Here is a 23764-nt window from a genome sequence, read left to right as displayed (position 1 = left end):
TGAAGGATTGCAGAGGGTGTATGTTACATTTCATTTCTATACTAAACCAACCCAGTTCTCCCAGGCTCTCCTCTGCCAGTGTCTCCATTCCTTGTGTTCATGGCCCTTCACTGCGTTTGTTCCCCTCTGCCCATGTCCTTCCCAGGCTGGGGAGCCCAGTGGGGGCCACAGTAGTCCACAGCCTCAGCAGTGCTGAGCTGAAGAGGATTCCTCTCCAGTGAGCAAGGAGTCAGGTCAACATGCCAGGAGGCTGCACGGACAAACGAGGCTGGGGAAAATGTGGGCCCACTGCTGAATGGGATGGGGACCAGGTGACACAGGATGTGTGTCCTCGTCTCAGCCAGGACAGGGTTCATGTTTTACAGTAGGCGGGAGGGGGTGAGGCCAGAATCTACCATTGTTCAATACAGACTCAGGTCACTTGCCCGGCATGGGAGTAAGGGATTCCCTCTCTTCTTCAGGTCGGGAGGAAGGACAGGGAGAAAACTTGGCAAGTGAAAGAGTCCAGTATTGTTTTACTTTCTGCGTAAAAAATTTCTTTGTCTTACACTTTTTGTTATTCATCTTGTTGCTGGTACTGTTTGTTTCTTATCTCATTGCTGTTTCCAGCAAATTATTCTCATCTCAACCTGTGCTTTGAACCTTTGTGCCTCCAATTCTCAACTCCATTTTCAGAGCAGAAAGGGGGAGGGAAGAGGTGGGAGGCCTAAACCAACGCTGGTTTGGAACAGTCTCCATAGAGAGCACTGAATTAGAGTCTACTATTCCTAATCCACAACAACATGGAAAAGGGCTGAGGTACTGAATGATTTATGCACCTCAGGCTTCACCAGTCAGACCTGGCTTCAGAAGCCCCAGGTCCCACAGTCCATGGGGAGAGGCTGGAACAAGGAACATGCACTACAGGAGAAAGTTTCACGAAGGTTGTCTGGACTTCAGGTGGCTCTCTGGAAAGCTGTTTATTGCATAGGTGAAGTTACAGCAGCTCAGGGAGTGGGTATCCAGAGCCAGCCCTACAGCTGCCAGCTCCAGCTGTAGGCAGACCTGAAGCCACCCGCTGTTCAAGTTACAAAGCATCAGATACTTTTCTTTGCTGAGTATCTTAACACATGACAAGCCATAAGCACCACACACAATACCTTTACATTTGCCTATAGCCTATCATAGCTACTACCATCACCATATTATAGTCATTATTATCCAATCACAAGAGTAAGTAAGTTACAATTTAAGCTTTCAGTGGAAAATTCTCAGACCTTTCTTCTTCTTGCTACATCAACATTTCTTGTTTGTCTGCCATACCTCTCTTTTTGGTAAAGACATGTTTTATATTTACTTATGCTCTTCTTGAGACTTATTTACTTGGTGAAAAACATGTCTTTGTTTGTAGTCACATACCTTTGTCCTACTCCTAGAAATCTCCTTCCAACTCATCTCCAACCTTTGCCTTCTCAGTTACTCAGCGATCACTGTTTCAGCAAAACATCTTTTATTCTATATCAGAACTTGCTTTCATTGCTACTTCATCCCCAGCTTCTACATTCACAGACCTTTCTGCCAAGCCTACATACCTGTGAAACTTTCTTCCCAAACATTCATCCTCCCCAACATCTCCCCCTTTCTGCTGAACTATTAAAACATTAGAATTGTCTTATTCATTATTTTCTGCACACATTGAAGTACACAGGGTACTACTACTATAACCACAATTATCACTACTAAAATAATTAAGCTTATTTTATAAAGTTCCTTCAGCCAAGGTGCAAAGCTCCAGCTATCAAACAAACTGTCTAGTCAAGATGGTTCATCTGTTGTAATTTGGTTAGCTAAATCTCTTAACTTTTGCAACTGCTTATGAATAGAAGCAGAATGATCAGATAAGTTTATACAACACAATCCTTCAAAATTTTCACAGCCATGCCCATGTACTAGTAAAAGACAGTCAAGGGCAGCTCTGTTTTGTAAAGTGGCATGTTTGACAGCTTCCACATCTGTCAGCAAGTCACTGATCATAGAAGAAGTGGCACTTACTCTTTGCCTAAAATTTCTAATTTTTGAAGGTCAAATTTATCAACTTTAAAATTATCAATATAAGTTTGGTGTCTTGGGCTGGGAGTTGGAGAAATGTGATGATCATCGTATGGCTAATATTTATCAAAAGTAACATTACCAAAACCTTCTGGGAAAGGCACTCAACTAAAGTTGAGAAAGGTTTGTCAGGTGTGTTGGATAAACAGATGGTGTTGGAGCCTGCGGACTTGGCTAAAGCAACCCAAACATCTGTCTTTGGTTGATTTACAGGTAAAGCTTCACTGCAAAAACAAAAACAAAAGGTTAAAAGCAACATGCATCTGCGCAAATAATACTAAAACTCCATTCTTTTCTTGAGCCGTTTCTGGCAGATGATCTTCTCTCAGTGGTTCTGCCGAGTTCACATTTGGGTGCCGCTTCTCGGCTTCCACTCGCGGGGTCACTGCCTGAAGTGGAACCGACAACGGGCTTTGATGGGTGGTACGGCTTCACGTTCTGTGCTGGAATCCACTTGGTTCCTTCACCTGTGGAGAGACATGCAAATCCCTTTCCCCATTGTAGTGGTTTGGTCCAAAATACTCATTACTGAGTATTATAAGATCGTATGGTCTTTCTATTTTTCCTGATTCTAAATTCTTAATTAAAACTGGGGGGTGTTCTTTCAATTTTGCTTTTTTGTTGTTCAAGAAATGTCTGTAAATGGGGGGGGTGGGGGGGGGGGTCAGGCTCTTCTGCAGAGCTGCTCAAGAAATTATAAACACACAAGGCTTTATTCAACCTTCTTTGAGGTGTAGCCTGGGCTTCTCCCCCTTTCTGTTGATCTAAAATGCGTTTTAAAGTTTGATGTGTTCCTTTTAGGGTACTTTTTAGCAGTTGTTTAAGATACGGTGAGCAAATACCACTGTATATTTCAGCCCTTTTTAGTTCTTTAATTTCGAGAGTGGGGATGGGAACCCACGTTTTAGGACTGTCAGGCTGTTGGCTAGCTATCACAGGCTTAGTTAATAGACTAAGACTTCCATCTTTACAGATTTGGCATCTTATTTCATGCCAATCTGTTAATTGAGAATAATCTGAGCACTCTGGAGGACTTTTTGATTCAGAAGGTAGCGCTGACAAACTCTCAGAACTCGTTTTCTCTTTCTGGGTTGCAAGATCCCCGCCGCTCGCTGGCGGCACTCTGGGGCTCATTGCAAACAAATCTGGCTGCTTTTCAGGGTTAACCTGTGTTAGATTTAAAGCATCAGCTCCGGCAGAGGGGCTCTCCGTCTCCCCTGCCACTGGAGCTGCATCATTCCCATCCGTTCCCTCCCTGCTCGCGGCTTCTGAGGCGAGGCTGCGCTGCGCGGAGGGATACGGCTGGGCGGCGGAGGGATACGGCTGGGCGGCGGAGGGATACGGCTGGGCGGCGGAGGGATACGCTGGGCGGCGGAGGGATACGGCTGGGCGGCGGAGGGATACGGCTGCGCAGTGTCGGGGGACCGCGGCGGGGGCGGCTGCGGCGCGGGGATGGGGCCCGGCGGGGGCGGCGATGGCACGGCCGAGCTCGGGAGTGGCGCAGCCGATCTCGGTGGCGGCGGGCGAGGAGGCGGGGGGGCCGCGGGGGACTGGCTCCGTGACTCGCTCCGTGACTCGCTCCGTGACTCGCTCCGTGACTCGCTCCGTGACTCCCGCACGGCCGATCGAGGCGGCGGCGGGCGAGGCGGCGGTGGGGGGGGGGGGGGGGGGGGCACGGCGAATATTTCCACTAACGCTGTACAAGCCGGGATGAGTTTTGCGGTTCTCTTGTCCCAGCGTGATATGGCATTAAATAATTTGATTCCCACTGAGTCCCAAAAGTCTCTGGTGTAGACTGCTTTAGAGTCAGCGATTGGGACATGGGTCACAGTCCATGCTATGAGATTTTACAGTTCTTTTTTTGCCAATTTAGTTGGACTGGACTTAACTAGAGGTTTTAGGTGCTGATAGACATCCTTCTGTTGGGCAGACACATGCTGACTCGTGACTGGATTACTCGGTGCTCACCTTTGCCGGCCCGTCGCGGCAGGTGTCTCTCGTCGAGGTCCGGTCCAGGCTCTGACCCGTCGCAGTGTCCGTCCGGACTCCACACGCCTTCCTTTCAGGTGTCTCCTCTCGTTAGCAGCTGCACACGCTTTCCTTTCAAGCGTCTTGTTTGCACACGCTTTCCTTTCAAGCGTCTTGTTTGCAGCTACTCAGATCACTGAGTTTCAGCGACCAACTACACGTTCACCAAGAAGTCTCCTATATGCGGAAAAATCCCTTTTTGCCCCTCTAAAACGCTGAGCGCCAATTTATAGGAGAAAGTTTCACGAAGGATGTCTGGACTTCAGGTGGCTCTCTGGAAAGCTGTTTATTGCGTAGGCGAAGTTACAGCATTTCAGGGAGTGGGTATCCAGAGCCAGCCCTACAATGCACCCTTGCACAATCCATGTCACTGAGCCCTCTCAGTCCCTAATTAAAGACTTTGTCCAGAAGGTTCACAGGGAAGTCAGTGCTGGAAATGACTTAAATTCCTTTCCCCAAGTCCGTGTGTTTGCCCATGGTGGCACTGCTGGGACATCTCCCTGTCCTTATCTCAACCCACAAGCCTTAATTCCATATTTTCCCCCTGTCCAATAGAGGAGGAGCTCTGAGACAGCAGCTTGCTGAGCACCTGGAGGGCAACCAAAGTCACCTCACCACCCCTTCTCAACTCCTTCTTCCTGATCAGGAGCTCTGTAGCAGCCACCCAGAGCAATGTCATCCCTGCTGATGTGGCTTTCCTAAACAGCCTGCCTCCATCCACCACAGCACTCTGGAAGCTACAGCAACACATCTCCATCATCCCATGGCTCTGCAGCCAAGGCACAGAGGGAGAATGAGGCTGTGCTGGACAGGAGCCCAGGCAATGTGCACTAAAGCTGCCCTTGCCTAAACAGCCTCTGCAGTTCCCAGAAGAGATCCTCCTGCACCACAAATGCTACCAGCCCTTCTACCACCCTCCCTGCACTGCCTTTTAGTGCCACCAAGGCACGGGGATGTTTCCTGCACCTGCCATTGCCTGACAGGATCCCTGGGGAGCAGCTGCTAGAAAGAAATGCTGAGAGATCTGTCTTCCCCATCTGTTGGTTTTTGGTCCACTCTGTTGCAGAGCTGCTCCAGGGTGGTTCTGCTCCACAGTAATACGTTGCGGAATCCTCTTGCTTTGCTGCCAGGATCTGCAGTGTGGTCCTGGAACTGTCCAGTTTTCCCTTAAAGCGATCCCTGAAACCTTCTCCATAGATATCACCCTCCCTGTAAATACATTTGAGAGAGCCACTTGGGCCATGACGGTACCAGTACATGAAGTACTTCCAAAAACCTCCCATGTCGCACTGGATGGTGACTGCCTTTCCCTCTTGCACGGTCAGTTCCCTGGCGTGCTGGACCAAGGTGGCTGCACCAGCGAGTGAGACTGCTGCAGAGAGCAAGAACAAGGCACAGTCAGTCCAAGAGTCAGCAAAGGTCAGGGCAATGCTGGTGGGGCTTTGGAATGGCACTGGACCAGTGGGAGGACAAAATCGTCCTCTTTGAAGCCAGCTGACACAGATGGGCAGAGCGGGTAGCAGCTGTCAAGGCTCACAAGGAAGGAGCCACCACATTTCCCTCCCTCCTTTTCCCCGTCCGACAGGAAGCTTTTTCTGATTTTCCCCAAAGAAGCAGGAAGGATTTGCAGCATGGGGGGACAAATCCCTTTGTGTCTGCCAATGGAGAATGGTGAGGAAGCCACTCTCCTGTCCCTGGAAGTGCTCCAGCTGAGCACAGGAAAGACAAAGGCCTGTGCCGGGCAATGGGCTTGGGCCCTGTGCTGCCATCCTCAAGCTGCTCCTTGCCAGAGGGGCCGCAGTGCCCCAGGAGCAGAGTGCCCAGTGCCAGGGCAAAGCGCTGGGCCCCAAGATGTGAGTGCAGCAGGGAGGTGCCCTGCGTGTCCCCAGGCTGCAGAGGAGGCAGCTTGGCTGGAGGTGCCGAGCTCACAGCCAGAGGAGGAGCAGGGCTGCTCTCGCCGTGCTCCACAGGCAGGGCTGGGAGCTCGAGCCGGGGAACAGGTCCGGCTGCAGGCGCTCAGCACAGCTCCCCAGAGCCGTGCGGAGCTCAGGGCCACGCTCAGCTGCTGGGGGCATCAGCCCTTCCCTTCACTCACCTACAATGGGCAATAAGGCCACGCACAGGGCCCTCCACATGGCCAGGCCCGCTCTGCCTCGCCTCTCTGCACCTTCTCTCTGCCTGCAGAACAGCTCTGCCCACACCTGCCCTGCCTGGGCCTCTGTCACTGCACTCAGGCCCAGTCCCTCCTAGTCCCTCCCTCTGTCTATGACAACACTGAGGGCGAGAGGTGGGGCCAGGAGGAGCAGAACTGGAAGCTGTTGGTGCCTCCTGGATTTCTCTCACCCTGCATGGTCCCCATCTTTCTTTTGAGCCCTCTCTGTGTACGTGAGGCCTCTTCCACATTCACCCCTTCTGTGATCCAGTGAAAGACTCTCAGAGACATTCACGTCTCTGCATCTAATATGGACCAGGGAGAAAACTGACTTTGCCATCTCTGTCAGTTGTTTGTCACCTGGGCAGGGACACAAGGACACTGAGCATAGGATCACCAAGGGAATTTATTCTTTTACACTTTAGCTAAGCACACGGCTGTGCCCTTGCCTAGTGCATGGCAGGTCCTGCTGCAGAGGACAGCAGGTCAGATCTGAGCCTGATCAGCGGCTCTTGCTCACATAATCCCTGGGTGCTTGTCCTGTGCTGGATCCGTGCAGCCCTGTCCCATGGAGGTGGTGCAGATGAGTGCTCAGTGGTGTAGGAAACTCCATTCTTCTAAACCCAGGCCCCTGCAGGGGGTGGAATTTCTCCTGGATTCCGGCTGATTCCACTTCTGGATATGGTTCAGTGTCTGGTTTCCTTGAAGAATAAATCACCTAGTGCTTTTCTGTGGTTATAGGTTCTTCTGAGCTGGGAAGAGCTGCCTGGAGGTGGCTTTTCAGGACAAACCAACTCTGAGGTCAGAGCTCCCAGTCCCAGGCACTGTTTGTTCTTCTACAAAAAAGACAAAGGACAACTGTGTCCCCTTCAGGCTGCAAGTTTCAAAGCACAAAAGGAGCAGAGAAATAGGCAAGTGATACAAAAGTAATTTGTTGTGGATAAAGCAGAGGAACACAGAGGAGTGAGGAGAGCTATTCAGCTTGGAGTTTTTTCTGTATTTACGTACTTTACCCTATCTGTGGTGTGTGTTCTTCTGTCAGAACTTAGGGTGTGCTGTTCTTCTGTAAGGCTGCAGACACAGGTACAGGCACATGTGATGGGGTTGCACAGCTCCGCAGACAAGCCCTGAGCTTGGCTTTGGAAGGATGGGGAAGAAGGTTCATTGTGGACTGGCTGCTTTCTGGAGCACCTGTTCATGTGGCTGTGGTGCCTAACCCTGTGTATGTTCCCAAATGTGCTCCTCATGATGATATTGTGCGGGGCTGTGGGCATTGACAGGGGCATTGGGAAGAGGACAGAAACTCTCAGCCTCTGGAGGTGACTCCTGTCAAGTGTGAGCAGAAGGTGTTCTCCCAAGGACGATCTAGCAGTGTGCCCAGGCAGGTGGAACCCCATGGCCAGAGAGTCTGTTTGTCATCAAAATAAAACTGCATGTGCACAGTGCCCGTTAGAGATCCCCACAAAATGAAGCTGGGTTGTCTCTACTCTGTCTCCTTGCAGGTTATGTTCCAATACCTTCTACAGATCACAAAAGATGAAGTGCCCTGATCGTGGGAGGCTTTGACACAGCCAGGACTCAACTCAGGCCCTCCCTGCAGAAATCATAGAGCTGAAATCTATTTTCAAAGCTGTGCTTTGGAAGGACAGACATTCCCAGGAGCACTGCACTCCCCAGTCCTGAGTGGTTTTGCAGGGACAGATCAGGTTCTCCAATACTTCAGTTCAGACCATATCTGCTGACTGAAATATAAGGGAGAGAGAGAGAAAGAGCTCTTGCCTTGCAGTCAGGTAATTAAGCACCCTCCTAATGAGTTTCTGAGATGGATTTGTCCCTTTCAGCTATTCCTTGCATATCCTCTGTGGTTCCACACACATTTAAGTGGGTGACTTGCTTATGGGAGGTTTTCAGAAATGCAATAATGAAGATGGCCTGATTGCAGCCCCATGCAGTTGTCCTCCCTGCATCCAGTCAGGGCACAAATCACTCACTGCATCCTGAATAAGACCCGGATCAAACCAAGCCTGTAGCTGAATTAACCTACACATTGTGGTGCTCACTCAGGTGAGCCTTGGGTTTCCTCCTGTCATTTTCTCCCTACGACTTTGCATTACCAGCATTCCCCACTCCTCCAGTATTTCCTGACATTTGAAAAAGAGAAATGCTTGGCACAGAATTCAGCAGAACCACAGATTGTCACCTGTGAATCTAAGGCAAAATCTGACAGAAACCCCATGCTGATCATAAGTCAGGAATGAGGACTTACTAAGACTGGGGTTCCATCCTTCTGTGATGGCAACAAATGTACAAGTTCAAATAATTAACTGTGGGCATGAAAATGAATAAGAAAAAGCAAGGCAGGAGTGAAATTATCCTACAGCATTTGTTTGACCAAGTTTCCCGAATAACTTGCAGTTTAAAACTCCTTTAGAAATCCTAAGGATTTTGAAACAGTGCTGCAAGTGCTTCCTGTATTCTACTCCATTCCTCCTGTTACAAATCACTTCCAGCTGTAACCCTGCTGTAGTTTGCACCTTCAGATGAAGCTTCTCTGAATCTCACTTCAGTTTTTCAGCTCTTTCAGCTTCCTGGCCCTGGACTTTCTAAAGCCTCTGTATCACTTAGCAAGAGTTTCCAACGGCACCTGCTGGCATGGCCAGAATGCAAATGAAGAGCAAAGAAGTTTAATTTGTGGCATGTGCAGACACAACACTTCTTGTGGGGTTTGGGTGGTTTCTTTGGTTGGTTGGTTTTTTGGTTTTTTTTCTCCTGTTTGAACTATTTGCTGGATTTCATGAAGGTGAAAATGTTGTGAGAACAATAAATGCTTTGGCCAGAAGGTAGCAGGAGAGATCAGAGAAAGAAGTTCAGTTGACATCAATAGATCTCATTTTATCAGGAACTTTTTAGTATTTCAGGACACAAAACAGACAAGTCAGATTGTACCCAGCAGATGCAGGAATATGATTATTACATTGTTTTTTCAATGGTGTATGAGAAAGCAGAAGGATTCAGTGGTACAAAAAGCTATTTAATATTGCACATTCTCATTGAGTGCTTCCCCATGCTTTCCATGAAACCTCTTAGAAAGAGATTTATTCTTTTAATGTTCTCTGCCACAGGAGAGAGCTCTCTCCATTTTGACTTGCTCAGCGGGACAGATGTTCCATACCACACTCTATGTGTGAGACCAACCAAGGGGGAGGAAAAATAAATATGATGTGCAGGAGGTGAAAATGTTCCTAAAATTAGTTTGGAAGTTTTATTGCAGTTCACATTGTGGGTGGTCTTGTCACGGAAACTGTGAGGAAAAACAAAAACTCTCCAACAGCAATTTTCAGTGTTAGAGAATGAAGGCATTACTTTATTCTGGCCAGGATGTTGTTCTGGCCAGGATGTGCAACAGAAATCATTTCATCCACACATAGCCCGGGTGTGCAGAGAAAATCCTTCCATCACACAAGGTTTTCACTGATTTTTCAGGTACTTATACAGTCCAAACCCATGGAAATTCATTGGTTCGATGTTCATTAGTCCCAAGTTCCACAGTTCTTAGTATTTCCTTTCCTATTGGTTATTGATGCCTTCACCTTCGATGTTAATTACGTTCTCATTCTTTGTTCTCTTATTGAACTTCTCCCAGACCAGGTGCGTCTGACCATGCCAGGGGTGATGCTTGGAGGTGATGTTTGTTAATGGTGGTTATCTTTTGTTTATCTCCTGTGCTGCTCCCAGTGTGTTGTGATGTTAATCTCATCTGTGCTCTCTTGGTGAAACAGTCCTTTGAAAAGAAACTTCAATTCTTTTCCCCGGGCAAAGGCAAACAAAACCCCTGACTAAAGTTATACACAAATTTTCAACTTCTTGTCATTTCCAACCCTATGAGAAAGGTATCACAGAAATACAAAGGATTGAGGTTGGAAGGGACCTGTGCTGGTGATTGGGTGTCCCCTGCTCTAGCAGGACTGTCTGGAGCTGTTTGCCAAGGAGCATGTCCAGGTGGCTTTTGAATATCTCCAGGGACAGTGGCTCAACGCCTGGAGATTTTCAAAGGCTGTCTGAGCACAATCAGATATGGACACAAATTAATCTGTAGGAGAATAGAGATAGCACTGTTAAAATGAATTGTACCAAAGCCTTCTGCTTCTAGTCATCCTCCCTTATTCCACTGCTGTAGCATCCCTTAGAGAATAATAGGTTTTCTTCAGATTTCAGGATAATTCCAAATGCAAAGGTGCTTTTAAGAGAGGGAGGACAATTACTGTGGAGCACAGGTTCTCTACAAAACTTTCCTCAGCTGATCTCAGCTGGGAGAGCTGCAGATTCTGTCCCCTTCAGTGGAATTAACCCCGCTAAGTCAATCTCACTATTGGCCCGCAGCAAAGCTCCCAGTTGTGGGGTTCCTTCTGGAAACAATTCTATTCTCCTGTTCTCCTGAGCTGCATGTTCTGCAAATGCAAAGTGACAAGGCACTGCTTGGTGGGGGCAGTCAGGAAGCCTGTCATGAAGTGAGGGCTTTAGGTCCATTGAACAGTCACTGTCAGAGGTGTCAGCAAAAGCAGGTTTAATACCAATTTGCCAAAGCGTGGCACAGCCCAACAGCAACGCTGACTCTGCAGCTTTACTGCATGGATGAAACAGACACAGGAACATCAAACTGGAATTAATTTAGAAGGATTGATGCTGAGACTGGGGGCAGGAAAGGGGTAGAGCTGTAAAAGGACCCATTGAGTCATGAGGTGCAGAAAAGACACCCCGGCTTTCTAAACACCTTCTCAGGGGAGGTGCAGATGGATCCAATCCCAGCCCCAGACTTGATCAACACTTTATGACTAAGGGATTATAACAGCACTTAATCATGGGCCTTTCCCTCCTGTCCATCTGATTCCACTGAATTTTGTCTAAGGGACTGTTCTCAAAATAGGAATCTGCCTGAGAGACTGGGAAAGGGTGTGGCAAGAAAATGTGTCACGGGAAAATCAGGATAAAAATGCTGGTGCACAGCTCCCCCAGATTGACATTAGGGTGGTGGAATGCACTTATTGAGCATTCTACTGGTTTTGGATTTGCCATGCAAATTTCACGTAGCTTCTGCAAGGGCAGAGGGTCTTCTCTGGGTGTCTGCAGGGCCTGAGGCTCTGACCTGAGCAAGCCCAATGCAGCACACCTTGCTCTGTCCTCTGCAGAGGCTCTCTTGAAGGCAGCAGGAGCTGAGCCAGGGGGAGAAAAGCCTCAATTCCCCTTCAGGATGTGGTGAACTGGTTTTGTCAAAAGCAGGGGAGGGTTGCTCTTGCCTGGTGTAACTGAGTCAGAAATGGTGACCACAGCGTCCTGCCTGTTGCTTGTGAGAGGGGGGTGAGCTGGGGAAGGTGTGTGCTGGGCTCCATTAGGTAAGAACCAAGTTGCTGTGGAAACTATCACTCCATCAAACCGCCCGACATTATTTCCTGGTGGCCCCTTCCTCCTCCCTACCCCTGAGTGCAAAACAACTGCAGGGTTTCTTCTCTGCTCATATGAGCATTTTCCTCCCTCAGGCCTTCAGCAAGGTCTCTCCTCACTGAAGCTCTTGAATGTGCCAGAGACACTTCCCTGCACAAAGTCTGGAAAAGACAAATTCAGCCAACAGGAAATCTACCTTATCAAAGCTGTGTTTCCAATCCCACCTGGCATTAGGACAGTTGGATTCCAGCAATCTCCGGGCCAGCTTTGGAAGAAAAAGCACAGAAACCCCACAGCATTTTGGCCTCATAAAACTTTATTTTCATCACTACTACAGGAACCTAAAATGCACATGAGATACATTTGGAAGAAGGCATACAGGCTTAATACAGAAATGAACATTATCTGATTGAATTGAATTAGTTCAGATCCTACACAGCTCTTCTCATCTGCAATATATACTTAACTGTTATTAAAGCTGTCTGAAATGCAGTGCTAGAAATGGCAACTGCTGGCTGTGAATTCCCTCAGCAGTAATACTCCAGGTCTCCAGGCAGTAACACAACATGCCTGGGAAAGGTGCTTTTAAAAGGCCATTTATCTTGGGTGAGCCCTGGAGTTTTCAGAGCTGTTGAAGCAGGCAGGACACTTGTATGCAAATGCCAGAAGAGTGGGGAGATCTACTTAGCAGGAGCATGAGGATAAATCCACTCTCCTCCGTTCTCAGGGAAGAGGAAACAGCAAAAGCACTTAAAGCTCTTCAGTGTGAATCATCTGGCCAGGCAGGAGTGAACAGTATTCAGTGTCTGCAGGGGAAGGTGCTGCCTTGTGTCCTGGGTGGTCACTGTCAGCAGCTCTGCCACTGCTCGTTCAACCCCTTGTGCTGCTGGTTCACGTTCTTTCCTGCTCTTCCTCGGGCTCCTCTTGCCTTCATTCCCCATGTCTGGAAGAGCAGAGGGGGATTTAAACTCCATTTAATGAAATTGGGCCTATGAACCACAGCTGGACAGCTGTGTGCTCCCTTACCTCAGAAAAGAAACAGCTTGATACTCAGGAGGGTATTGAAGGCGATGCTCTTTGCCAGCAGGACTCTCAGGCCCAACACAGCCATGGACAGCATGTTCACTCTGTGCCCTTCAGGATCTGCTCAGAGACCAGAAAAGAGGGGAGAGATCATGGTCTACGTTTGCATGTTGTGCTCGTGGTAGAAAGAGGAAAAAATCCCAGGTGGTGGTTTTGGGGAAAGGAAGAGCAGGAAAGGAAGAGACGATAGAGAACACGGCAACAGCAGGGGAGCCCAGGGTCTGTCTGTGTTGCTTTTGGCTTCCTGGGGCTTGTGTGTTAGTGCAGGAGCAACCTTGGAACAGCAGCTTGTGTCTGGTGAATATGTTGTGTTCTGACTCCTCTGCCCTGGAGAAAATACATTTCCATGCCTTTATCCCCCAAACAGCAACGTAACTTCACAACCTGTTTGGGTAACTCACCTTGTGCTGAGGGGGCTGTGCTGTTACAAACCCTGTTACTGGCCCCTGGTTCTTCAGCCTCTGGTACTTCCGGAGCCCCTTCAGCCTCCTCTTCTGTAACATGATAAAGAAAAGGCATTTTTTAACCATATCCACATTTTATAAAGGATTAAAAAAATGTTCATGTGACATTTCTCATTGGAGTTTGAGCAAAGTACAGACTGGGGCTCAGATGATCAGCATTAATTCCAACATTAAGTTGAGGGGAAAGTTTCTCCATTCACTTGCAGGAAACAAAAGGATTCCTGCATTGCTTTGGTTTTACTATTTGAATGGCCTTCAGGAGTACAAACACAATTTCAAAAATATATAAAAAGTGATTTAATAAAAGCCCCCAAACACCCCACCTTTAACTCTTTGTAGGTTTTAGAAAGGCTGTTTCAGCTTGTGCTGCATGAGGTTTGCTGCTACAGGGTAAAATATTCCGTCATAAGGAAATCCACATGTTAAACATAGATTGTGTCTTCTCTGTTCTCCCCAAGAAAAGTTATTTCCATGTAACTAAACAGTTGAAACCTTTTTTTTACATGCTCTGAAACATCATTCATCTCTCCCTGCTGAAGAACCCAATGTCTTTCTCATTTCTGCTGGCTGCCCTGGGCAATGCTGACAAGCAGGAGAACACCAAGCCCCACAGGCCGCTGTCTCCAGAAATAAGTGACAGCTGTGCCACCAAACCGTACCTGAAAGTGTTGTTATGTTGCTGTTGTTGAATTTGGCTGTGCAGGTCAGCTCTGTGTCTTTTGTCACATTGACCACTTTAATTGCATTGTACAGCCCCTCTGATGTCAAAATGGACGTGCTCTGTTCATATACGACCTCCTTAGAGGGCATCTCCAAGCTGATGTCCTTTGTAAGGAAATTCCTTGCCAAACAAGCTGCTTTCCCAGTGCTGCCACCTTCTTCCAGCTTCTTTGAATTCATCACAATGACTTGAGGGACAGAACTGTTTGGAATATCTGTAAAAAAAGCATGGTTTGGACAGGATTGATTTTACTGCAGGCTGGCCTGAGTGCTGAGTTACTGAAAATTCACATATATTCCAGCTGTGACTAATTTGTAGCATTCTCATTTACTGTCTTTTTTCTGTCTGTATTTCTTGCTGCTGCTTTTGAAAGACCAGACTGAAGACAGAAAGGGGTACGAGGGGCATATTTTATAGGAGATTTAATCCCACAGGATCTCAGCTTCATTTTGCCAAAGCTCATGCCTGTAAGTGAACTCATGATTTTATAGCAGACCTACAAACAAGAAGGGAACGTTTATGAATGCCACTCCAAGAGTCCACTTATTCTGCTTGCTCAATAATTTAATTCCAAAAAATAACAGTTCTAGTGGGATTGTGTTGCATATTCATGAGACATGAGGGAATAACTGTGTTTTCCTTTACTCTCCCTCCCCTGTTCTCCTCCCAGTGTGGCTAAAGGGTCTAAGCACAGCAGGAGTTGCAGGGAGAGCAGAAGTCAGTTTGTTGCTTCAGTGTTGTGCAAAGTTCCTCCTGTGAGGGATGTTACTTGCAGAAATGAAGTCCTGCTGCTGGAGCATGGGACACGGTGGAGCTTTGCAGTGACAACAGCTCAGGTGCAAGAAGGAGTTTTGTCTCTAAGATGGGAGAGTAGGAGGGAAGCAATCAGAAGGCTGTGAATTGCAACTCTCCCCATGGAATCAGAGAATCACAGAATGGTCTGGGTTGGAAGGGTCCCTGAAGATCATCTCGGTCCAAGCCCTGCCATGGGCAGTGATGCCACTCACTACATCACTGCTCCAGGGCTTTCTGACAAGGTCAAGAACTTTCCATTGTGGGGGAGGTTTTCCCCACTAGAAACTGCACAAGGTGCGAGACATTCCAACCAGGCTGCATGTTCATGGACAAATTTTACAATATTCCCCAGGTTAGTGCCATAACCTTCAGCGGTGCTCCTTTAGCACTAAGATACCAACAAATATCAAGACACCAAAAGAGGAACTTTGAAAGAATTTAAAAGGTGCTGACAAGTTTTCACTGGATTTGAGATCACTGCTCTCACCTGTCAGTTTCTCTGAAGGTTTTAGATGTATTTTTTTCAGTTTCGTAAGAATTGTACTCTTGAATTCCCCAGGAAATATATGACAAAGGGTTGGCAACCACAAAGGACTGAATTTCAACGGTAAAGCAGAAGCCTTCTCTGGGAATTTGCCATAAGACATACAAGTAATGAAATAAGATTGCTTAAAGTTGCAGCGGCTGTCTTACAAGGAAACAGTGTCAAAAGAATTTAGCAGCCAACAAATCATTGTGGTACCATGGTTTCTTTTATAAACAAAGTATCTTTGCCTCTAGGTCAAGTCATACATGGAAAATCAAGGGTTATCTCAAAAACCAATGTCAGGACTTAACTGAGATTAACAATTTGAATTAGAGTAAAAATATGGAGCTGAAAGGAATCCTCCAGCATCCTTCCTTGCCAGAAAGGGCTCAGCTTATGAAAGGCTGTCCGACACATCCACAGAGATGTATGTGTCTGCTTTGACAGGAGCTTTCTGAGGGGTCTCTTGGTAAAGGGAAGGCCATTGGGCTTTTCATTTTGCCTGGTGTCTGCCTTGCAGGTGGGTCAAGAGATCCCTCAGCTCTAACATTTTGTTCATCACAGGGTACTGACTGAAATTTGATCAAGGGGCTCTGATTTTCCACGCTTTCCCCATCAGCCCTATGCCTCCTCTGAGGAACTGAGGTGAAAGCCAAACCATGCTCTGCCAGAACCTCCTGGGTCAGCTCTTCTGATCCAACAGGCAGAACTACACACTTGTCCACACCTACAGCAACCAGACACCCAAGAGAAATCAAACATCCCTTAACTTGGTTTGACCCAAACTTGAGTTGAACTCAGACTCTGAACAATTTAGTAAGATTTAACTAGTCCAGAAATGTTGCATAAGATTTTATTTTACGCTTTTCTACGTTACCCTTCTCTGCCATCACTGTGTATTTTTAACTCTGACACAAGAGACAGTCTTAGGAACTTAAATGCCAACCTCTGCAGACACTTTATTTCCCTTTAGAGGGTCCAAGCATGACTTTAAAACCCAACAGTTACTATGAAAATCTTATTAAGAAGCCTGAGTAATGGATAGATGTATGTCCCAAAGAAATTCGAAATGATAGCAGACAGAACTTCCCTTGTGGAGCTCAAGTCCTTTGGCAAAACTGAGAAGTGGGATCAGAATTTTTCTACATATAAATTGTTTAGTTGCATGCAAAAGATTACTCATAGAAAGTCTAATAAGTGACTGAAAAACATGAATGAGTGTCTGCATGAATTTTTAAAGGATAGAAGTTTTTTAAAATGTGAAAAATGAAAGAATAACAACTCAGAAAATGGTAATGTATAAAGGATACCTACTTGGCTCCACGGTCAGCTGAGTTCCTTTCCCAAATACAAGACCAGCAGTAACACACAGTTAAAATATGTAAATCAAAAAGGGCTCATTTTGCTGTTCTTCCTATACACATTTCCTTCCCAGGTGTTATGCCGTGGTTTGCCAGAGCCTGTCAGCCCTGTGCATTCTGTGTTCTCTGAGAAGACCTTGAAAGGCTTTTCATGTGGTCTCCTCTCCAGGCTTTCCAAACAGCCACAATACAAACAAGCTGCTTCTCTGCAAGAACTCCCTGGGCAAGATCTTCAGCAAGAAATAATGTACAGAGTGCAATTGTAGTTCACAGAGCAGAAGATTTGTTTTGTCTGAGCCCAGAGGCCTCACCTGAGTCCCACGAGTTTACGTTACCTGACAATGCCATGTCAGGTAACAAAGCCATGAATTCCTACCACTGCTTGGTTGTGGAAGGGATTTGTGGTTTATGTTCTGGCATTTTATTTGGACAAAACATTGTACTTCTCCTTCAGTTTAGTTTTATAAAGTCACAGGAACAGCCCTGTATTCCAGAAAGTAATGGAGCTTAGCATTCTTAATAAATTTTTAATCTGGAATAATCCAACCTGAACCAAAAGAAAAACCTTCTCTGTCCTTAACTGACCCCTCAGGATGATATGCCTGGAGTATCCCACAGTGACACTAATGGCTGTTATTTTATGTCATTTTGATTTGGGGGAATTTGCAAAAGATTTGGATAATAAAGTATTTGTGCTCTAAAGATCTTAAAATGCATATTAGTATCTCCCAAAGGAATTCAAAACCAGAAGGAGGAGGTTACTCACATCCTGGAATGTGGATGCTAAAAAGCTAGGAGCAGAGGATATTTTCAGCTAGCTTGCATGAGAAAGAAAAACTTCACAGAACTGTGCAGCTGCTGGAAAATTCCTCTGCTCCTAGCTTTTTAGCATCCACACTGGAAATTATGGCTTCAACTTACTAAGTATTTCAGGAGACTTGAAAGGGACTTTGATACTTAAGGCACAATATCTTTTACTGTCAAACAGAATCCCAGAGTCTCTGTGCAGCACTGAAAATATCCTGCCTTTAGCTAGAAGAAGAAAATCATTGAACAGCATGGAAGGAAGAGATCTTTCTTCAGAATGAGAACTTTGGTTGGGGTGACATCCAACTTTTTTGTACATCATGGAATTCCAAATAAAGATAGGAATAGCTAAGGCTTCCTATAATCCCTGCTCCCCACTTTGGTCTTTTCAGAGCCCACACAACTGGGGAGCCAAGGGTCTTTCATTCCAGGAGCTCTTGCATAGGAGGCAAGAGGTTTAAATTCTTGTGAGAATTTAAGCCCAAGGCTGTTTAATCTCCTTCCTCCTCTGTCCCCATGGCAGTGGAATTACTTACCTGGGGACACTGTTGAGTGTAGTGCCAGTGTCAAAAGTTCTCAAACCAGAGGCAGTTACAGATCTGTCTCAAAACTCCTCACCCCTGGGAGCTCTGCATTCCTACCCCGAGTGAGTCAGTGGAAGTCCACTGGACAATTGGACGCTTCACAGTAAATTTGGGCCAGCGGGCTGCCCAAACTGGGAATAAGTTATCACATGCCAAGTAGTGCCCTGCTGGTGTTTGGGGATCATGGAATAAAGGTGCTGTGCAGAGTCAGCCCAGTGGTTCCTGGGAAACCTTCCCCAGCAGATGCAAGCTGAGCATTTGGTTTGAAAGCCTGGCTGGAGAGTGAGTGCACTCAAGGGATTATTGCAGCTGAAAATTCTTACAGTGAACCCAAACCTTTACATTCCTTTGTCTGCCCCCACCTTAATTTTAAATGAAGTTTTAGAAATAAAGAAATGGCACTTACTTGGTTCAACTGTGAGCGTTGTCCCTGGTCCAAACACAAGCTTATAATTCCTCACAGTGCTAAGACTTATTCCAATAACTCATTCTTTCCTCAGGTGTTCAAAAGTGTTGTAAAACAGGAGATGAAAAGCCAGATATTAGTCCTAATTATCCATGGGTTCATGTCCATGAGGGGATCCAGAGGTACATTTACTTCCAAAACTGGAAAGGGAAAAAAGTTCATTGAATAGTTCCATGATTTCAAATCACTTGAGTGAGTACAGAAGTTCCAAATTCTCCTTTTCTTCCATCGTTTAGAACTCCCCTGAGCACTTTTATCTTTCCAGCATAAACAGAAATATGAAAAAGAATGTTCTATTTGTCTCTTTAAGCATTACAGACACCCATCTTCTTTCTTTCCCTCTTTGAGTTTTTGTACAGGTCCCTATGCTGTTTACATCATTGTGGTACTCCAACCTCTGCACACTGCGATCTATTTCATAGCAAAAACTGTCTCTGTTCCACTACACAGAATTTTGGATTATACAGGCAGTCACATGATTCCTTCAGTGGTTTAAGACCCAACGTACCACATGAAGAAACACCACATGTCTTTCAAGGAAGGATCTAAAATAATATCCAAAATGTTGAGTTGTAAATGAGAACTTGGGGATGACATGACAGCTCTGCAAAGTCTGAGGGACTTAAGCTGGACAGAAAGCAGGAAAATAATCAGTACTTTTGCTGTTATTTCAAAGCATTTCTGAAAATTCTTCTGCCTTGCTGGAAGCTGTCTGCTTTTTCTCCTTTGTTTCAATGCTCAGAAGCTGGAGGAATGTGCCCTCTGGGCTCTTAGAATTGGCATCTGGGAGTCGTTTAGTACCTTAGAAAGTCTTTATGCTGTTTTAGGTAAGAGGAGAAGGTGGGCAAAATGATTGTTCTTTGTTATGTAGAGGTGCTGTACCCTTGGGAGTGAGGATCAAAGAGTAAAGGAGGTGCTACCCATTGACCAAATCCTTCATGATATTCAGGTTCTGTATCAGAACTCCTTGATGGCCAGACTCAGCTTCTGAGACTCTGCAGCTTCAAGAGCCCAGCCGTGCCTTTTGTAACAAAGGAAGGGCTCGTTGAGTCTGTGCCCATCAGGAAATGTTGGTACAAAACGGGTGAGGAATGGTATGAACAGGACAGGCTTCATAATGATGGAAAACCAAAGGGCTGAAAGGGGTGCACTTTGAGAGTGTGCACATACACCAGGAATATCTATGGGGAAAAAGCAAACAGTCTCACCTTCTGGGAAATCACCATGGCTGGGGGTCTCTTTACAGCGCCTGTGCAGAAACACATGGAGTATGGGGAGCAAACACGAGACTTTAGAGCTCCAGCAGTAGGTGCAGGGCTATGGCTTCACGGACAGCAGAGAGAAGTGGTGGGACAGCTCACATGAGCCAGGAAGGGAAATGAGAGGTGCAGTGCAGGTCAGGGGACATGGCCTGGGCTCCTCTCCAAGACAGGACCCTGGGTTGGGTTGGATTGGGTTGGAAGGGTCCATAAAGATCATCTACTTCCAATCCCTCTGGCATGGGCAGGAACACCTTCCACTATCTCAGGTTGCTCCAAGGACAGTCCAGCTTGGCCTTGGACACTTCCAGGGAATGGGGATGCTCTGGGCAACCTATGCCAGGGCATCACCAGCCTCACAGCCAAGAATTCCTTCCCAATACCCCATCTCACCCTGCCCTCTGGCAGTGGGAAGCCATTCTGCCATGTCCTGTCACTCCGGGCCCTTTTCCACAGTCCCCCTCCAGCTCTCTTGGAGCCCCTTAGGTGCTGGAAGGGGCTCTAAGGTCTCCCCAGAGCCTTCTCCTCTCCAGGCTGAACACCCCCAGCTCCTCAGCCTTTGAGTTCTAACTCTGTGGGCTGGATGCAGAGCTGTGGGATCATGGACATGTGGTGGGAGAGCTTCCAGGAGTATTGTAGTGACTGAAGCCAGCCTCCAGGAAACGCAGGCTGGGAAGGCAAGGAGTGGGCATTGCCCTTGCTCTGAGAGAACAGCTGGAATTTGTGCTTTGGGATGTGCAATGAGCCAGCTGAGAGCGGATGATGGGTGAGGATTAGAGGCCACAGCAGCAGGGGGACACTGTGGTGGGTGGCTACTGCACATCACCAGATGGGGAAGAAATAGGTGAGGCCTTCTTGGGACAAATGGGCCATTGCTGGGCTCCAGGCCTCATGGGGTGCTTGAAGAGTGTCAAGTGTCTGTTGGCAGGACAGCACAGCTGAGCACACACAGTCAGGGAGTTTCTGGAGTGTACTGGTGCAAGCTTGCTGACACAGGTGCCTGGGGAGCTGGACCTCCACTGGCCAGTGAGGAAGAACTGGTGGTGGATGTGAGGTGCTCGGGGCAGCCTTGGCTGCAGTGACCATGCACCCTTTGAGCTCAGGATGCAGGGAGAAGGGAGCAATGCAAAAAGCAGGACTGGAGCCCTGGGCTTCAGGAGAGCAGAATGTGGGCTCTTCAGGGATCTTCTGGGAGGAATCCCAAGGGTTATGGTCCTGGACACAGGAGGGGTCTAGGAGAACTGCTCATTTTCAGAGATTAGCTCCTTGAACCTCTTGAATGGTTCCTCTTGACAAAGCAGTAAGTCAAGCATTGTGTCAGAAGGCCAAAAGGATGGACAAAGGGCTCCTGAATAAACTCAGAACTGGTAAATACAAAGCAACCACAGGTCACAGTCCCTGTTCTGATGTCTATAGCTGAGAGATTCCTTGTGGGAAGTGCCATTTCTGGTCTCCAGGCCTTGTTCTTCATTTGCATCTGCTTTTGGCCAGTGTTGGATCTGAAGTTAAAAGGATCTTTGTTTTTATCAAAATCCTCCTCTGTGCTCTGAGACAAAGAGAAGAACATAACGCTGAGCTAAACTGGAAACATCTAAATACAGAAGGTTCCTGTCCACTTGTTCAACTGGAGCTGGTGATCAAATGTCTAAAGTGACCTATTTGCAAGAGCCGAGATCTGAGGTTGAATGTTGAAGAAATTGGTCCTGGGAAAAACAGGTTTTTCTGCTGTTTGAGTAATTCTGGGAATCAAATCTGTGTATGTGCACAGGGCTGTCTGAGGAAAAATAGGCGAGGTAGGGGCACCATGTATCCCCCTTCAAGAGAAGGGAGGGCAGTTTGTGTGTGGTGGTTCAGTTGTTTTCAATCGCTGTGGAATGTATATCACACTGTGCTAGATGGTTCTACAAAAACATTTGGGTTTTTTTTCAGTGCCAGGTGATGTCTCCTCTTCCATGTCTTTGAAGAGCTGCCTTTTGTTTTCCTGTCCCTCTACATTGTTCTACTTCTGCTCCAGAGGATGGTCTACACAAAAAATAACAGCTGGTCATGGATTCCTTGGAGACAGTACAAGTGATCATAGAAATAGATATTGAAGGTGAAACAGCAAGTCACTGTCCATCCACTATGGACAGGACAGCTAAAAGCAATGATTTGAAGTGAGCTGGAATATCTGCTTGGGGAAATCCCTGGGCTGCTGACACCGACAAGAAAAGAGGGAGGTGACAGAAGAAATCAAGTGGTATTATCTTTGTGTTTGTCACTTTTGGCAGTGCTGTTTGAATGGCTCTGAGATTAATCCACTACAGCAATTCTTCCATAGAGCCAAAGATGAGAACTAGGGCAAAGTCTGCAGACAATTGCCTGACCCTCTGGCATCTGTAGCTCCTGTATAGGATGCCTTGGGCACTGTGCTCAGGAACACAAACCCATGGATGCACTTGCAGAGGTCTCCTTATGTCTTCCATGATATCCTACACTTCTAAATAAAGAAAGGAATGCTCAGTGCTCAAAAGAAGAACACCTGTGTTTATTCACATGGAGCCAAAGCTGGGAGTACAGCAAAGGAGTTTTTCATCATGTCCCAGGAAAGTCCATCTTGGCAGTGCAGTTCCTGGTGCGGTGCCACTCTCCTCTGATATAATGAATTGACTCCCTAAACATCATGAAGTATCCAAATGCAGTTGAGTTCCACTTTTCCGTGTTAAAACTTCAGCTCTTTCAGTGCCCATTGTGTTTCTTTGTCACGGTTTAACCACACATTGTAACTAAGCACCACACAGCTGCTTGCTCCTTTCTCCCTTCTTGGATGGGGCAGAGAATTGGAAGGGTAAAAGTGAGAGAATTCATAGGTTTAATAAATAACTCGAGAGTTTAAGAAATAAAGCTAACACTGCATGTGTGACTAGAGCAAAGCAAAACAAGGAATTCATTCACTACTTCCAGTTGTTAGGCCAGCGTCCAGCCTACTCCAGAAAAGCAGAGCTCCATCACACATAGCGGCTACATGGAAATAAAACGCTCAGTGTCCACCCCCTTCCTTCTTCTTCCCCATCTTTACATGCTGAGCATGATGTCCTGGAATAACCTCTTTGGTCAGCTGGGGTCAGCTGAACCAGCTGTGTTCGCTCCCAAATTTGGTGCACCCTGAGCTACTCACTGGTGGGTGGAATGAGGAGCAGAAGAGGCCTTGACTCCATGTAAGCACTGCTCAGCAGTAACTCAAACATCCCCGAATTACCAACACTCTTTCCAGCACAGATTCAAAACACGGTCCCATTCTAGCTACTATGAAGAAAATTAACTCTACTCAAACCAAATCAATCACATTCTTTGAAATATAAACCCACCCTCTTTCCCTGGCTCTTTCTGCCTGTGGGAGATACTGAGAAGGAAGGAAGGAGTTAACATTTTAATGGTTTGGGGTTTGCTTGTGGGAGACTGCTGTTGTTATTGCTGTAGCACCTCTGCATCTGTTTCTGCAAAAGACAGCCCAGACTAGTCTTGAGAAGTCTGGGAAGAGCCTTGCCTTGCAGCAACCACAAAAGACCTGGGTGAATTAAAACCCCTTCTTCCCATGCTGCCCTGGCCTTGCCTGCATTTCAAGCACTGTGCCCTTTTCAAGTTCTCTCATGCTGCAGAAATAGGTGGCTGTGTCTGCAGCTGCTGGCGAGAGCAGTCGCAGCCACAGCTGGTTCCTGGAGGGGTCAGCTGAGCTGTTGACTTGGGTCTGGAAGGACGAAGCAATGTGCTGGAGTCCTGTGAAAGGATACTGCATCGCTATGTGCTGCAGCTCTTTGCCAGGAGTCTGCCGGATCCAGTCCCATGCATAGCTGCTGTCGGTGATGGCTACACCAGAGATGTGACAGGAGAGCGAGACAGATTCCGAGATCTTCCCTACTGTGGGGCCTGAGGCCTCTGTCTTCACCCGAGAAAGGCCACCTGCAGCCCCAGGAGACAAGGATAAACAAACAGCAACAGTTTAAGCAGTCAG

General features: G+C 47.0%; 1 gene segment (V, D, J or C); it reads right to left on the bottom strand.

Moving 5' to 3' along the window:
- Positions 1-12094: 12094 nt before the first annotated feature.
- LOC309582172 (T cell receptor delta constant-like) lies at positions 12095-16656 on the bottom strand. The segment is given in 5 exons: positions 16611-16656; positions 13914-14189; positions 13192-13284; positions 12734-12850; positions 12095-12650 (listed from the first exon to the last, which is right to left on the bottom strand).
- Between the last annotated feature and the right edge of the window lie 7108 nt (positions 16657-23764).

Source organism: Coloeus monedula (genome assembly GCF_965178545.1).
Source record: "Coloeus monedula genome assembly, chromosome: 26".
In the NCBI taxonomy this organism is placed as follows: Eukaryota; Metazoa; Chordata; class Aves; order Passeriformes; family Corvidae; genus Coloeus; species Coloeus monedula.
Note: the sequence above shows the minus strand (reverse complement) of the source record. Positions and strands in the feature narration are given on the sequence as shown.